The sequence below is a fragment of the Delphinus delphis genome, chromosome 11, assembly GCF_949987515.2.
Source record: "Delphinus delphis chromosome 11, mDelDel1.2, whole genome shotgun sequence".
Lineage (NCBI taxonomy): Eukaryota > Metazoa > Chordata > Mammalia > Artiodactyla > Delphinidae > Delphinus > Delphinus delphis.
The window spans coordinates 82,964,051-82,979,862 of record NC_082693.1 but is presented as its reverse complement, the minus strand read 5'-3'; positions in this window follow the sequence as shown (position 1 = coordinate 82,979,862).

The window sequence follows — 15,812 nt, the reverse complement described above, 5'->3', positions numbered from 1 at the left end:
CAGATAGCAAGAAAGCTATCAAAGACTCAGGAGTCCATGTAAAAAAGCTCCCATTGGCCAAAAACTAGGACAATTTGGGCTCCAAGTTGGATAATAATCTCAATGGATTGAAACACAGCAAATATACTTAAATCCATGAATTCATATTGATACTTAGAGAAAAAAAAGTAAATGACCATCTTTTGGAGGATGAAAGGGAAACAACCCATTATTTTCAACATTGTAAATAAAGGAAAATAATCAAGCATTTATCCTATATTTCTTATATACACTGTACCACTATGTAACAAAATATTAGACAAGAGGAATCATCTCTAATAAAATTATTCCAAATAATAAATAAAATTATAATTAGAATATCACCATTTTGAGCCCCCAATTAATTGAACATCAACACCCAACAATAACACAAATAATTACGTGACTCTTGATTAGAAAAAACAAAAAAACCTTACACTCTTGCCAAAGGGATCAAACATGAGTCTTATTAAGTCTCTGGATCCTACAACAAATTTGCATGAATAAGGAGGGCAAATAAATATGTTGAACTTCACCATGAGTACATAATCACCAAAATCCTGTCTGTGGGAAATTCTACAGATCAAATATTTTGGGTTTATCAACAGATAACTGTAAGAAAAAGAAAAAGATGGGGAGGAAACCTATATACTGAAAAAGACTTAAAAGACACCATTTTTTTCAATAAGCAAGACTAAATTATGATGTATAGTCATGCACACCTGAATATTCAAAGTACACAGAAATTCAAAAAACTAGTTACTGTAAAAATAGTAATAGTGGTTACTTCTAGGGGGTCACTGGGGGTTGATTTTGAAACTGGGCATACAGGGGCTCGTGAGATGTATGAAAAAGTTCTATTGCTTTGCCTGAGTGGTAGTTATTTTATCTTATAATTCATTATAAATGTATAATTTGTATGGGTTCTCTTTTCTATATTTGTGTATTATTTTACAATAAAATAGCAAAAAAATTCACTAAATGTGTTACTTGCATATATTTTACTGGTCAAATATGAATTGCCTTTTTAAAACAGGTACTTAGCAAATGTTACTGTTGTATTTTAAAATGAGGAACCTGAACTCTATAAAGAAATAATTCCAGCTTGCATGATGATTTCCTTCATTGAATGGCATTAATCATTCGTGCTACTATAATGTTATCCTGGATTAATAAGGACATGATAGACTTCTACTCAAGAAAAATGTCAATATAATTCATTTCTTTAAGACTTACTGGATGCTTACTATGTGCTTGATTTTTCTTTCCTGAATGAATGATACTTCAGGTCACAGGAAATATTTGACTAGCTATGGTCAAACAAAACTGACCAAAAATACTTCATTATCTTAACCAGTTTTCCCTTCATAAAAGTAGAAAGTATATTTTCTAGCTTCCCATATAGCTACATTTAAGTCACATTCATGAAAGCTGACTCATCAGCAATTTCACTCTTAAAACAGCAGGGCTTTTCCACCTGCCTACCTTTCACCAACAGTAATAGCTGCTAGGCAGTGGGCAAGACTGTAAGCCACCAGTACAATACCCATACTCTTGACTTTCCCTACTAACAGAATTTCAATACTATTTGGGGTGCCAATTGGATCTAGCTAAAAATTACTTCCTGGCTTCCCTTACAATAAGGAGTGATTGTGTGAGAAATAGCCAGACCACCTTGTGGGGCTTTCAACTGACATGTGCCCTTTTGCCTCTCCCCACTTCCACCTCCTTCCACTTAGGAATACATATGCAATGACTGGAGTTGCAACAACTACCATGGCAGCCTTGGGGAAGGAATCCAGTACTAATCATAGCCAAGATGAGAGAACCTAGTTTCTCGTGATGTCGTGGAGCCACCACAGGGGCCCTGTTCTGATTATCTCCAGACTCCCCTTTGCATAGGAAAATAAATCCCCCAATTTACTTAAATGCCTCTATTGTGAATCTCTGTTACTCAGCTAATTATTAATCAAAGCAATAATCCCTGATTATTATGAGTATCAGCAGTGTCAGTGTCCAACAATAAAAAGTACACGCAGATCCACCACTTTAGAGAAGTCCAAATGAAGTTGCAAAAAAAAGAAAGAGAAGAAGAAAATAATCCTTGGAGGTGGAAATTACACTTCATCTCTCCTTCCATATTAAAGAAGGGGTACTAGGACTGAACAGCATAAGCAAGATGTGATCATTTGAAGGGGAAAATGGAATTTAAATAATCAACAATGATAAAGTGCCAATCTTCATTGTTTATCTTCTAGAACTTTCTATTGAATGTCACTGGCAACATCAGCAGTGGCGTCAAAAATATTTATTAGGTATCTGATTAACTGAAAATTATACAGAGTTAAGTACTGTTTCAATGAATTTGACAGCACGATCTCTGCCTCCTAGGGAACGTTCATGTGTGCACATGTCACAACATCTGAAGAGCTTCAAAGACACAATGATTGCCATTAACAAGAAAAACATACTTTTTGGCAACTTCCACGACACATCATTTCTTTCCATCATTGGCAAGACCTTGGCTGGAATTCTTTTGGATCAGCTACTGCTCAATGATGGCAACTGTGTACTACCAGAATAACTGTGGCTTTAAACCACAGGGCAACTGACATAATCTTTGCTCTATGTCAGAAATAAGAAAAATACAGAAAACAGCCTGAATAGTACTCAATTTATTGACTGCACTGAAAATTTTGATGTTGTCTGTAGACCTCAACTATGGATTACTATGTAGCTTTTTGGGACTGCAATTTGTCAGGATCTAAGAAGCTGGTGGTACTGTGCACCTTAATTAATCAACAGTCATTTAAACAGCTACTATACACCCAGCACTATGCAGATTACAGTTATGTTTATGATTGTCTATTTAATGAATATCTCTCCAACTAGAATACAAACCTCATATAGAAGAGTCTGAGGCTATCTTGTCCACTACTGAATTCTCAGGGCCTAGCACAGTGCCTGGCATATATTATTAGATACACAATAACCACTTGTTGAATGAATAAATGTACAAGGGAATTACAAGACACAATACTTTAATTTCCCCACTAGAGAGACAAAACATAAAATAACATCTTATTGTGTAGATTAATCTTCACAGTTCCCACTGTCTAGGGCAGTGCATCCAACAGAACTTTTTTACAATGATGAAAATGTTCTATGACTACATTGTCCGTCCAATATGATAGCCACAAGCCATATGTGGCAACTGAGTACTTGAAACGTGGTTAGTGCAACTACGCTACATTACCCTGTCCTCATCTTATGCTATATAGCCTCATTTGGCTTTTATTAAAATTTCAATTAAGAATTTGTGGGACTTTGAAATAGCAAATGGGGAATTCTAACTTATGCCCTTCCAATAAACAATGTCCCTTTTCCCCTGCTAGTACTGCCCCCCAAATATACACAACTAAATGAAATCCAAGAAAGATGGTTAACAGGTTGTTTGCCTGGGAATTCCACTCCACCAAGTTGTGGTTAAAGAAAGGGTAAAAGAGAGTTTAGCCATCTTTAACTATACAGAGAACTAGCAACATTTCAAGTACACAATATTAAAGTTATAAAATCAAACATTTAGAATACAAATAAATCCATGGAAATAATATCTCCATAACAGTGTTAGGTAGGCAGGCCGTATCCCAGCTCAATCTGTGCTGGATGGTTAATGGGACTGTCACATTGCAGCACATTTATTCAATTATTCAATATATGTTTACTGAGCGCTAACTATGTACGAAACCCATTTAAAGCACTAGGGATACAGCAAGGAACAAACTGATATAAGCCCCGTCCTCATGGAATTTACATTTTGGTGGATAGAGACACCCAGTCAACAAAGAAGTAAGTAAAATATATAGCATGTCACATGTTACTAAGTTCTATGGAGAAAAAGCAGGTAAGAGGGGCAGGGTGTAGAGGGAAATGGCTGGCTAGGGAAAACCTTACTGAAAAGATGATATTTGAGACAAAATTTGGAGATGAAGGGGCAAGCCAGCAGACACCTGAGGAAAGAGAGTTTCAGGCAAGGAAAGAGCAGGTTCAAGGAACTTGCATGTTCCCGGAACAGCAAATAATAAGCTAATGTGCCTGAAGATGAGTGAGCAAACTTAGGAGTGTAGAAGACGAGATCAGAAAGTCAGAGAGGGCACCAGATCAAGAAGCAGCTTGGAAAGCAATATAAGGACCTTGAATATAATTCTAAGAATGATGTGAAACCTTCAGAGGATTTTGAAGAGGCAAGTGAAGTGATCTGACTTGCATTTTTAAAGGTGTACTCTGCGTGCAATATTGAAGACACTGTTGGGGCCAAGGTGGGGTACAGAATGGAACAAAACTGACAAAATTCCTGGCCCTCAGTTCCCTTACATTCTAACAGACCAGAAGCAGATACTTCTCAATCTTACAAAGGACCTTTCTTAATTCAGTGTTTTAATTATGCAATATATACAACTGGTTAAAAGCTGATCTCATGGATACTTGCAACAACAACAAATGGTAGATAAGCAGGTGCTTCTACTAAAAGCTTCTAAAAGGAGATTTTTCAAGTATATTCTGCACTGAGCAAGATAACAGGAAGAGGCTAGCTAGCTGGTTCGACATACATAGATTTAAAGAGGGGGTGGGTGTCTCCATAATCTTCCCCAGCCAATTCATGTTTCATAAAAAGGTCTTGACTACCAAACTATTATATTACCAAAAGAAGGTCTAAATAAGACGATACATTTGCAGCAACATGGATGGACCTAGAGATTATCATATTAAGTGAAGTAAGTCAGACAAATATCATATCATATCTAAAAAAATTATACAAATGAACTTACTTACAAAACAGAAATAGACTCACAGACAGAGAAAACAAACTTATGGCTACCAAAGGGATAGCAGGGAGGTAGGGGGAGAGATAAATAAGGAGTTGAGGATTAACATATACATACTACTGTATATAAAATAGATAAACAACAAGGACATACTGTATAGCACAGGGAACTATATTCAATATCTTTTAATAACCTATAATGGAAAAGTATCTTAAAAAGAATATGTGTGTGTGTGTGTGTGTGTGTGTGTGTGTGTGTGTAACTGAATCACTCTGCTGTATACTTGAAACTAACACAACATTGTAAATTAACTTACTTCAATTTAAAAAATGGTTAAAAAAAAGGCTATAAAGATTCATGATTTCTACTCTGATTCACATCATCCAAAAATCTCTGGTTTTCCTGGAAATGTTAATAGCCAAAAGAAATCTCACAGCAATTATTTTAAAATAACAGCAGCAGCAGCAGAGAAACTATATATGAAGTGGTTAAGAGGACAGACTCATGAGACACTGTCTGAGTTGACTCTTACCTCTACCACTTTCTAGATGTACAATCCTGAGCAAGTGGCTTAGTTTCTACCTCATAGGGTTGTTGTGAGGATTAAATTAGCTAAGATACAAATTGTACTTAGCACAAAGCTTGGCACACTGGAAATGCTCAGTAGGTATTGCTTTACAAGTGTAATGATATTTACTGAACACTTACTATGTCCCAGGAACAACTAAGTGCTTACATATCAATTTCTCACAACAACCTTCTGCAGTAGGTACCAACATTACCTGCGTTTTTCAGGAGAGGAACTAAGCAGAGAGGTTAAGTAACATGGTCACGTGCATACAATAAGTGGCAAAACTGAAAGATTCAAACCCAAACACTCTGGCTCCACAGCACAGGATCTTAAACGATGCTATTCTGCCTCCCACATTCTAGAGTTTATCATATCTATACTTGTGGTAGGCCAGAAAATACTGCCACCACCACCCCCAAATGTATTCATGTCAAATCTCTGAATGAAACCTTATTAGGGAAAAACTATCTTTGTAGATGTGACTAAAGTTAAGGATCTTGAGATGAAGAGGTAATCCTAGATTATCCTGGTGGGCTCTAAATGTCATCACATGAATAAAAGAGGGGCAGAGGGATATTGGGGACAGACACACAGAGGACAGACACAGAGAAGACCATGTCAGAGCCTGTGGAGGGAGTGTGGCCCTGCCTACAGCTTGACTTCAGACTTCTGGCCTCCAGAACTATGAAAAGCACATTTCTGTTGTTTCAAGCCATCAAGTCTATGGAAATCTGTTACAGCAGCCCTAGGAAATCAATACAATACTCTATCATATTCTAGAACCTATCATACCTTGTCCCATCTGGCCTCTTAATAAAAATTTATTCATACATTTATCTCTTACTTATTGAAAGTCTATTATATGCCAGACTCTATTCTTGATATTGGGGATAAAAAAAACAAGGTCCCTACCTCAGGGACATTGGGGGAGATGGACAATAAACATGTAAACAAATAAGTTTAGAAAATAATAAGCACAGTGAAGAAAATAAAGAGTGAAATGGAATAGGGAATAACTGGGAAGAAGTTTCCCCTAGGCAGTGGAGACAAGGAAGCAATCTCAGAAAGTAGGACATTACGAACCTCATGACGATGCCCACACAGGTAACAGGAGGAAGATGCTCCTGACAGAGGGGACAGCAGGGCAGAGATCTTAAGCCAAAGATTATCTTGGCATTTAAGAGGAACAAAAAAAGGGCAATATGGCTGGAGAGTGATGAAAGAAGTAGGGAAGAATAAGAAATAAACTTAGCAAGGAAGGCATGGGCCAGGCCACGTAGGACATTTGCATCAATTATCTACTGCTACAGTAATGCTATGTCACACACAAAACTTCATCCTATAGCTTGTGTTTCTGGAGTCTGCTGGGAGTCTGCCAGGAAGCACTGCTGACCTCAGCTGGACTTGCTCTAAAGTCTGTTATTTGAAAGGATGTCTGCTGAGGATGGCCTCAGCTGTGACAACTGGGGCTCTGCCCCATGTGGTCCTCTCTGCAGCAGGCTAGCAGGGGAATGTTCTCATGGTGATGGCAGAGGTTCAAGAGGGAATCCCCCAATGTGAAAGACTGCTTCATTAGTTAAAGCAAGTCACCTACCTGAGGCCAAAGTCAAGGAGTGGGCAGGTCACCCTGCCCAAGATGGGAAAGCAAAATTACATGGTACGGATATAGGAAACAATGAACGACTGAAGCTATCAATGCAAGCTTCTGCAGATATGTAGGGCCTTGATAAACTAATAAATATAACTAACAATTATTTTCTAAATGGGATGATTATGCATTACAAAAGTAGGAGTTAAGAAAAAGAGAAAGGTCTTGAAGAATATTTGAGATTTACATGGGTGGAGAGACAAGATGAGGGAGTTCTAAGAGTGGAGAATAACATGAACAAATTTGTGATGGCAGAAAAGAGCACTGTACCTAAATAGAAAGAAAAGAATGGCATGTAAATCAATATCAAGATGCCTCTATCTTATCTAATCTCTACCACAAACAGAAGAAAATGAAGTAGAAAAACTGAATCTCATATTCATCCTACATAGGAGAAACAACCGCATTTCAAAATGTGAGAGTCTAGAGTTCTCAACATGATAATCAGGAATGTCTAAGGGCTTGAGACAGTCATGAGAGTACAAATACTAGGATTCCTAACATGTGCGACAATGAAGATTCAATGCAGTATTTACCAAAATGGTGAGGAAGCCTGAAATTATGAATCAGTGTATACAATGCAATAATCCTTTTTGGTAACCCAATATCAAGAGCTATCATCAGACTGTTATTTTGGAAGGATGCTATCATACGACTCCAAAATTGCCAAGAATCAAAACAATATCCAAGAATCATCTTGGCAAGAAATTGAAAAATTTGGCCAGAAACATAATCTCAAGCATGTTCATATAACTCTTGATGTTACTTTTACCTTGATTTGTTGCATTAAAGTTTTAAGGCAATTATCAAGATATTAGTCTAAGCTCTAAAAACTGGTAATGCGTAATTCACTAGACTGGCTCTTCATTTGGCTGTTTAAAAATGTTATTAATTGTGCTTATATGACACTAATAGCAACATATCATCTAGTTATGAGACTCAGGGAAAAGCCAGTCCACTAGCCTTCGTAGACAGAGATGAATTCAAGTGTTGACACAGTTAACTAAAAGGAGGAAAGTGTATGCAAGGCAGGCCCATAACTCAAATACATACTATAGCAATATAAATATTTAAATCAATTAACCCACATTTAGCAGTTGCAACAGTGGAACAAAGTTTGAGGATACCAATGTTCCTACTCACCTGGTCTCATATTCACTGGACTAATTCCTGTTAAGCATCAGCAACTCTCCCCACATCTCCCACCTACCATCCCACAAATCCACTGCACTGAGCATGGTGGGAAGAACCCCTACCCAACCCCACTGTTAGAGCAAAATTGAAGAGCTTTATGGTCTCCACAACTCTCAGCTGAGCCCCATATACATGAAGAATCTCTAAGCACTCCATGCAAGGCTGGGTTCTGGAAGCCTTCAATCTCTCCTCTGAACCCTCAAATTAAAGACAGACTAAAATTGATTCTTCCTGGAAAGAATGGAGACAACTCAGCATACAGATTCAAACTCTTTCAGAAGTGTAACCTCCTAATTCCAACTGCTGAATTTTGAGTGGCATAAATGCCCACCAGGAGATATCCTTCCCTGCCAACTACATAAACGTGAGAGAGAGAGAGAGAGAGAGAGAGAGAGAGAGAGAGAGAGAGAAACCCCTTTCTAAGGAAACGCCAGGACTAATTCTCTTGCCAGACAAATCTACCACTCCATATACCGTTATCCTTGCTCTCCATCCAAATACGAGCCACTCTAGTCATCTATCGCCCACACACTCTCATCTCCAAATGGCTCTGTGCTTCCCCTCTCCTCCCTTTCCACTCTTCTGCGTAATCAACACCCTTCTGGCCTTCTCCACTTCAGTGATCTTTTTACCACCACACATACTTAAGTGTTGGGAAGGGGAATGAATCTCATTTTTACTCCAGTCAATAGCTTGTAAAACCTCCTGTTAGTTCAGTCCCACAAATTCAGCATGCCCCTTCTTTCTCTTGCTTTATCACCATGCTATAATGTCTTCCATTTTAAAAAGAAATCTTCCCTTGGCGCCACACCCTTTTCTGCCCGCAGCCCAATTTTTCTGCATTCCTCAGTGTAAACTGTTGGCATATTGCTTATATTCACCATTGCCACTTATTCTCTTCCCATTCTTTCTTAAATCCTCTCCCATTGGGATTTGGTCTCTACCAGAGTCACTGAGAAACTTCATTAAGGTCACCAGCGGCTAGCACGCGTCCAAATCAAAGATAAATTCTCAGTTCTCATCTTACTCACCCAGCAGCATTGGACACAGCTGATCACTGTGCTTTTCTTCATTTATTGAGACGATCATGTCTTTTCTCCTTTATTCATTTAATGTGCTGAATTTAATTGATGTTTTAAAAAGTTAAACCACTTTACAATGCCGAAATAAACTTCATCTCGTCGTGAAATGTGACCTTTTTCATATAACTGGATTGTTTGATAATATTTTGTTTAGAATTTTTACATCTATGTTCATGAGAAAGATTGGCCTATAATTTTCCCTTCTTATAACGTCCTGGTCAGGTTTTGGTACCAAGTTTATGCTAGACTCATAAAAAGAGTAAGTAAATGTATCAGGATTCAATCAGAGAAACAGAACCACACACACATATATGCATGTATACTTATATATAAACATACACGATTTGTTACAGGGATTTGATATTGTGCAACTGTGGAAGCTAATTAAGCAGTCTTCATAAGATTCTTTCATCTGTTGCTGGAGTCCACAGGGCCTCAGACAGTTGAAAAGGAAAGATGGATGTAAAGTAGGGAAGAGCAAGGACAAGCTAGAATCCACAAGCAAGTTGAAACCAGTAAGGACAGACTGAAACTCTGACCAGATCTTGCTGCATCTGACATTGATGGTATGGATGTCCTGCAGGAAAGTTAGTGCCCTTTATCACAGAACTACACACATGCACATATCCCAGGAGTCAGAGAAATAGAAAGTGGGTTCAGGGGAATTGCAGGTCTGACTGCTGCCCCAAGCCAACCAGGTGAGCCGACAGGTAAGCAATACCATGTATGAGTTACAAAATGGCCGCTGCTTCATTTCTATCCTCCAAATCTCACACAAAAAATGTCTCTTGTGGCCCACTCCAACTAGAAGGACAGAAATTTTGGAAAGTGTACCTGAGGCTAGGCAAGTTGATACATTACAGAGCTACACAGAAACTGTTCCTCTTTTCTTATTTTCTGACACTTTTTGTAAGATTGTTATTATTGTTTGGAAGAATTTAACAGCGAAGTCATTTGGGCCTAGAGTTTTCTTTGTGACAAAGCGTTTTAATTTATAGATTCAATTTCCTTAATAGATATAGAAATATTTAGATTTTCTATTTCTTCTTGTGCCAGTCTTATGTCTCTTTGTCTACAGCATTTGTCTAGTTCAGGGGTCAGCAAACTATGGCCCTCAGGCTGTCTATATTTGTAAATAAAGTTTTACTGGGACACAGCCATACCCAATCATCACATATTGTGCATGGCTGATTTTGTGCTGCAGCGGAAGAGTTGAGCAGATGCAACTGTATAATCCACAAAGCGTGAAATATTTACCATGTGGACCTTTATAGAAAAACGTTTTGCCAATCCTTGATCCATCTCATCTAAATTTGACAATTTCTTTGCAAAACGTTGTTCATAATACTCACTATCTAATGTCTATAAGATCTGTAGCAATGTTCCCTTTTTACGTACCTGATATTAGTTGTGTGTCCTTCTTTCTTGATCAGTCTTGCTACAAGTCATCAATTTACTAATCTTTTATCTTCGTTAAATTTTTCTATTGTATGATTGCATTCTATTTTATTGATTCCTGCTCTTATATTTAATAATTCCTTATATTTTCTTTGGGTTTACTTTGCTATTCTTTCACTAATTCCTTCAGATGTAAGCTTAAATCACTGACGTTTCCAATCTTTTTTATTTTCCAAAATATGCATTTTAGAGCTATGTATTTCCCTATAAGCACGTATTAACTGAATCCCACAAGTTATGCTGTGTTTTCATTAACACCAGTTCAAAATATCTTCTAATTTATATTGTGATTGTTTTCTTGAACCACACATTATTCAAAAGTATGTTGGTTAATGTTTAAACATTTGTAGATAGTCTTAGTATTTTTCTGTTATTCATTTCTAGTTTAATAATTCCAGTGTGATAAGAAAATATACACTACAATTTCAAAGATGAAATTTGTTGAGACATAGAATATCCAAATCAGTTTTGAAAATGAACCGAGTTGAGTCATTTACACTCTTGACTTCAATATTACTCTAAAACTACAGTAATCAAGATAATATGGTACTGAGATAAGCACCAGTTAGATCAATAAACAAATTAGAGGGCCCAAAAATAAGTCTGTATTTTGGTCACTTAATTTTTGATAAAGGCACCAAAGCAACAAAATAGGGGAAGGAGAATCTTTTCAACAAATGGTGCCTAAACAGCTTGACATCCATATGAGAAAAGGAACTTAATCCCTACCTCACACTCACACCACACACAAAAATTAATTTGAAGTGGATCAAGGACCTAAATGTAAAAGTGAAAACCATAAAGCTTTTAGACAAAGTATAGGGGGATATCTTCATGTCTCAAACATGTTGAGTGAAAGAAGCCTTACACAAAAGATTACATACTGCATAATTCCAAAACAGGCAAAACTAATTCACAGTGGGAAAAATCAGAACAGTGATTTCCTCAGAGCTGAAGGTTGGGGTGAGGAGTGGAGGTGGGTGAGTAGTGGCAATTAACTATGAAGAGGCAAGAGATAACTTTCTGGGGTGATGACAATGTCTTATCTTGAGTGTAGGTTACATAGGTATATGCATTTATCAAAACTCAGGAAACATACACTTGTGATTTGTAAATTTTTTGTAAATTTTACCTTAAAAGAAAAAAACTAAACAAATATTAAAAGCTAGTTAATGACATGCATGTTGAAGTAATTCATAGAAAGTGTACTAATGTATGTAATATATTTTGAAGTGCATTAAAAGAACAAGATGATTACTAGAGGGATAGAAAGATGGACAGATAATAAAACAAATACACTAATAAATTAATGGTAGAATCTAGGTGGAGGTATATGGGTTTTTCACTGTATAAATTTGAGTAGGAATTCTAAGTTTATATCTTGATAATATAAATGAGCAATCTTGGTTTTAAGACTCATAAAATTAGCCATTAAGGAAGTCAGAGTTCTAAGTAAAATAATGACCAATCTCTAATTTGGGTTGCATTGAATTTATTGGCATCACATGGCAAAGATATGTTAATTAAAGGAAAGAGAATTTCAAAAAAGTGATTTACAAATATATGGTGTTAGTAGTAGTTCTTCAGAAAATGAAGATTGCATTTGATATAAACTTTTTGCCTTTCCAAGGTTTTCTGAACCACCCAAGCCCATCTGGCAATAGTTTTTCTTCTTCAAAGTTCCTTTCTACCACTTGGGGACACTTAATTTTCAGCATCGATGGAAAAGAAATCTACTATGCTCCATTGCACATCAGAGTAACCAATGTTTAAAAAAAATTATCATTTAAAAAAATTGGAAACTATCTCCGTAATTAAATGGTTATGGGAAAACCTCATAATGTTCAGAGACTATGACAATTTAAGCAAAATAAAGGAAAACATTAACTAAGTTTTCTAAACTGTCAAAATGGTTTGGATTTGGTCCCAATTTTGGGTGAAGATCAGCCAAACCAATTCATCTGGTGGAAATTTAAAACAAAATACATAATTGTTAATATTTATTACACTTCCAGAACAACAGCTAAGAAAAAAGGTTACCATTAATGAGGACATTTTTAGATTAAACAGCCACCTCCAAAGCAGGTTCATACCCTGGGAAACAAACCAGGGCACAATTAACAACATTAAAAAAATAAGGCAGCCCTAAGAGCAAAGAAGTCAGAGGACTTCGAAGTCTTTTATTTATAAATACACTCTCAGGAAACATGTACCTTATTAGATTTAAATAGTCCCCAAGAGAATTAGCAGCTAACTACACCCAACTCTGATCAAATATATTTAAAGAAATCAGAATATTAAACAGCACCATTTAAGAATTTGAAATATAGCCCCATAACACGAGTTTAAAAGGAAATAATTTAATATGCAATACCATATACATTTTGTGCAAATGGATTCAAATTCCCTTGCAGAGATGCCACTAAAGAATGAATTGAGACGTCCATTTCCAGCAATATGGCAGACTACTTGTATAGAGAACACCTCTCAGTAAAAAACTGAAAATGCTAAGTATGGCTGGACTGGTGGTAAAATAAGAAAAACCACAGAAGGCCAGAAAAGAGAAAGTGCAATATTCCACAGGGGTTAACAAGGATTAGAGCCTGCATTTGCTCAGAGATTCTGTGAATTCCTGGTGGCTTAGCACCTGGTTTTAATGGCCCACATGTGCTGGAAGAGAAGACAGCACATGTGGGCCGTAGAAGGAAACATGCCTGTGTCAGGAATGGCTCTGAGAAGAAGTGGGGGGGTGGGGGGAAGGGAATTACACACACACACACACACACCAGAGAACTCCTAATGACAAAAGAATACTCGCTTAGTTTGGTACTTGCACTAACTCTGTGGCCTGAAAAACTGCAAGAAGAAATTTTGGTTTAAAGTGGCCCTGGAAGGACTTCCCTGGTGGTCCAGTGGTTAAGAATCTGCCTTCCAATGCAGGGGACGCAGGTTCAATCCCTGGTCGGGGAACTAAGATCCCACATGCCGCAGGGCAAATAAGCCCATATGCCTCAACTACTGGGCCCACGCGCCTCAACTAGAGAGCCCATGTGCCGCAAACTACAGAGCCCACACGCTCTAGAACTCGTGTGCCACAACTACAGAGCCCACGTGCCACAACGAACAGCCCACACTGCAACGAAAGATCCAGATGTCGCAACGAAGATCCCGCATGCCTCAAATAAGACCCGACATGGCCAAAAAAACCCATAAAATAAAGTGGTCCTGGATTGGTACTGCTCCAGGCACCTGGCAGAAGAAAACACAGGAATTTCAAATTTTCCTTTGGATGCAGCTCAATGAATACAGGAACAAAATAAAAATTCACTAAACACATGAAGAAGACATTATGAGCTAGGATCAGAAGAAGTAACAAACTGCAGAATCAAATAAGCAAATATAGGAGACACTTGAATAACTAGGTACAAATATAAAATGTTTAAAGATAAAAATAAACAAATGTTTAATAGATTTAAGACAATAAAATAGATTGAAAATATGAATAAAAAATAGAAAACCGTAATTGAACCAGGCAGATCTGAAAAGAAACCAACTAGAACTTTTAAAAAATATAAGAAGTTAAATTCAAAGCTCAATACACAGGTTAAACAGCAGATTAAATACAAGTGAAAGTGTACTGGTGAACTGGAATACAACTCTGAAGGAATTATTTAAAGTGCAGCACACAGAGAGAAAGAGAAAAATAGGAAACAGAGGTTATAAGATATGGAGGATAGAGTGAGCAGGCAGGCCCAATATATATCTATTGGTAATTCCAGAAGAAAAAACAAGAGAACAGGGGAGAAGAAATATTCAAAGAAATAATAACTAATACTTTTCCAGAATTCATGAAAAACATCAACCCTCAGATTCAAGAATCTAAGCCAGGATAAATTATAAGAAATTCATGCCCAGACACATCATGTAAAACTCCAGAACAATGAAGTCAAAGAGAAGATTTTAAAAGCAGCTAGATACAATACAGAGATTACATATAAAGGAATCATGATTAAAACCAACAGCTGAATTCTCTGCAGTAACAATGAAAACCAGAAGAATTGAAGCAATAATAAAGTACTAAGGGAAAACAATTGTCAACTGAGTAATTTTATAGTCATGAAAGTAATTTTCAAGAACAATAGCAAGAGACATTTAATTAAAACAAAACATAGCTTAGTTTATTATTAACAGAACTTCACTAAATTAGCATCTAACTTAGTATACTTCAGAAACATGTACTTCAGAAAGAAGATAAATGATTGTCCAAAGAAAGATCTCAGATATAAAAGGAAATGGTGAGGAAAATAATAGTAAACTTGTAGCTAAATCTAAACCAGTGTTAACTGTATAAAATAATAAAATAATCCCTAATTTGTTTCATTAAAAAAATCAAGATAGAACTTAAATCTTTGAAAATAATAGCATACAAATTAGGAATAGTGGTGACCAGAGTTAAGGATTTTCAGGTCTTCACATTATTTGCAAGGAGGACAAAAATACTGGTTAACTTTAAATGTAAATAACTGAAGATGATATTAAAATGTCTAGGGTACCCTTTAAAACAATGAGAAATAGATTAAACGTAAATCACAAGGCAAGAAAGGGAAGGAGGAAACATATTAGAACAAATAAAAATCACAAAAGAAGACAGTAGTACTGAATATTAGTAATTCAGTAAACAGAATAAATGTAAATGGACTAAACTCTCCAAGACAAAGAAGGTCAGATAAAAAATTCCAAATTCAGCTATATGATATTTTCAACATACACATATAAGACATACAGATGATACAGGAAAGGTGATAGTAATAAACACATTAATAAAGGTAGAGAGGGTCATGACACATAGTTTGGTTTATGGGAAAGACAAAACAATCTCTAATTTGAATGTCCTAATAACATAAGCTCAAAATAAATGAAGCAAAAATTACAAACTACAGGGCTTCCCTAGTAGCGCAGTGGTTGAGAGTCCACCTGCCGATGCAGGGGACATGGGTTCATGCCCCAGTCTGGGA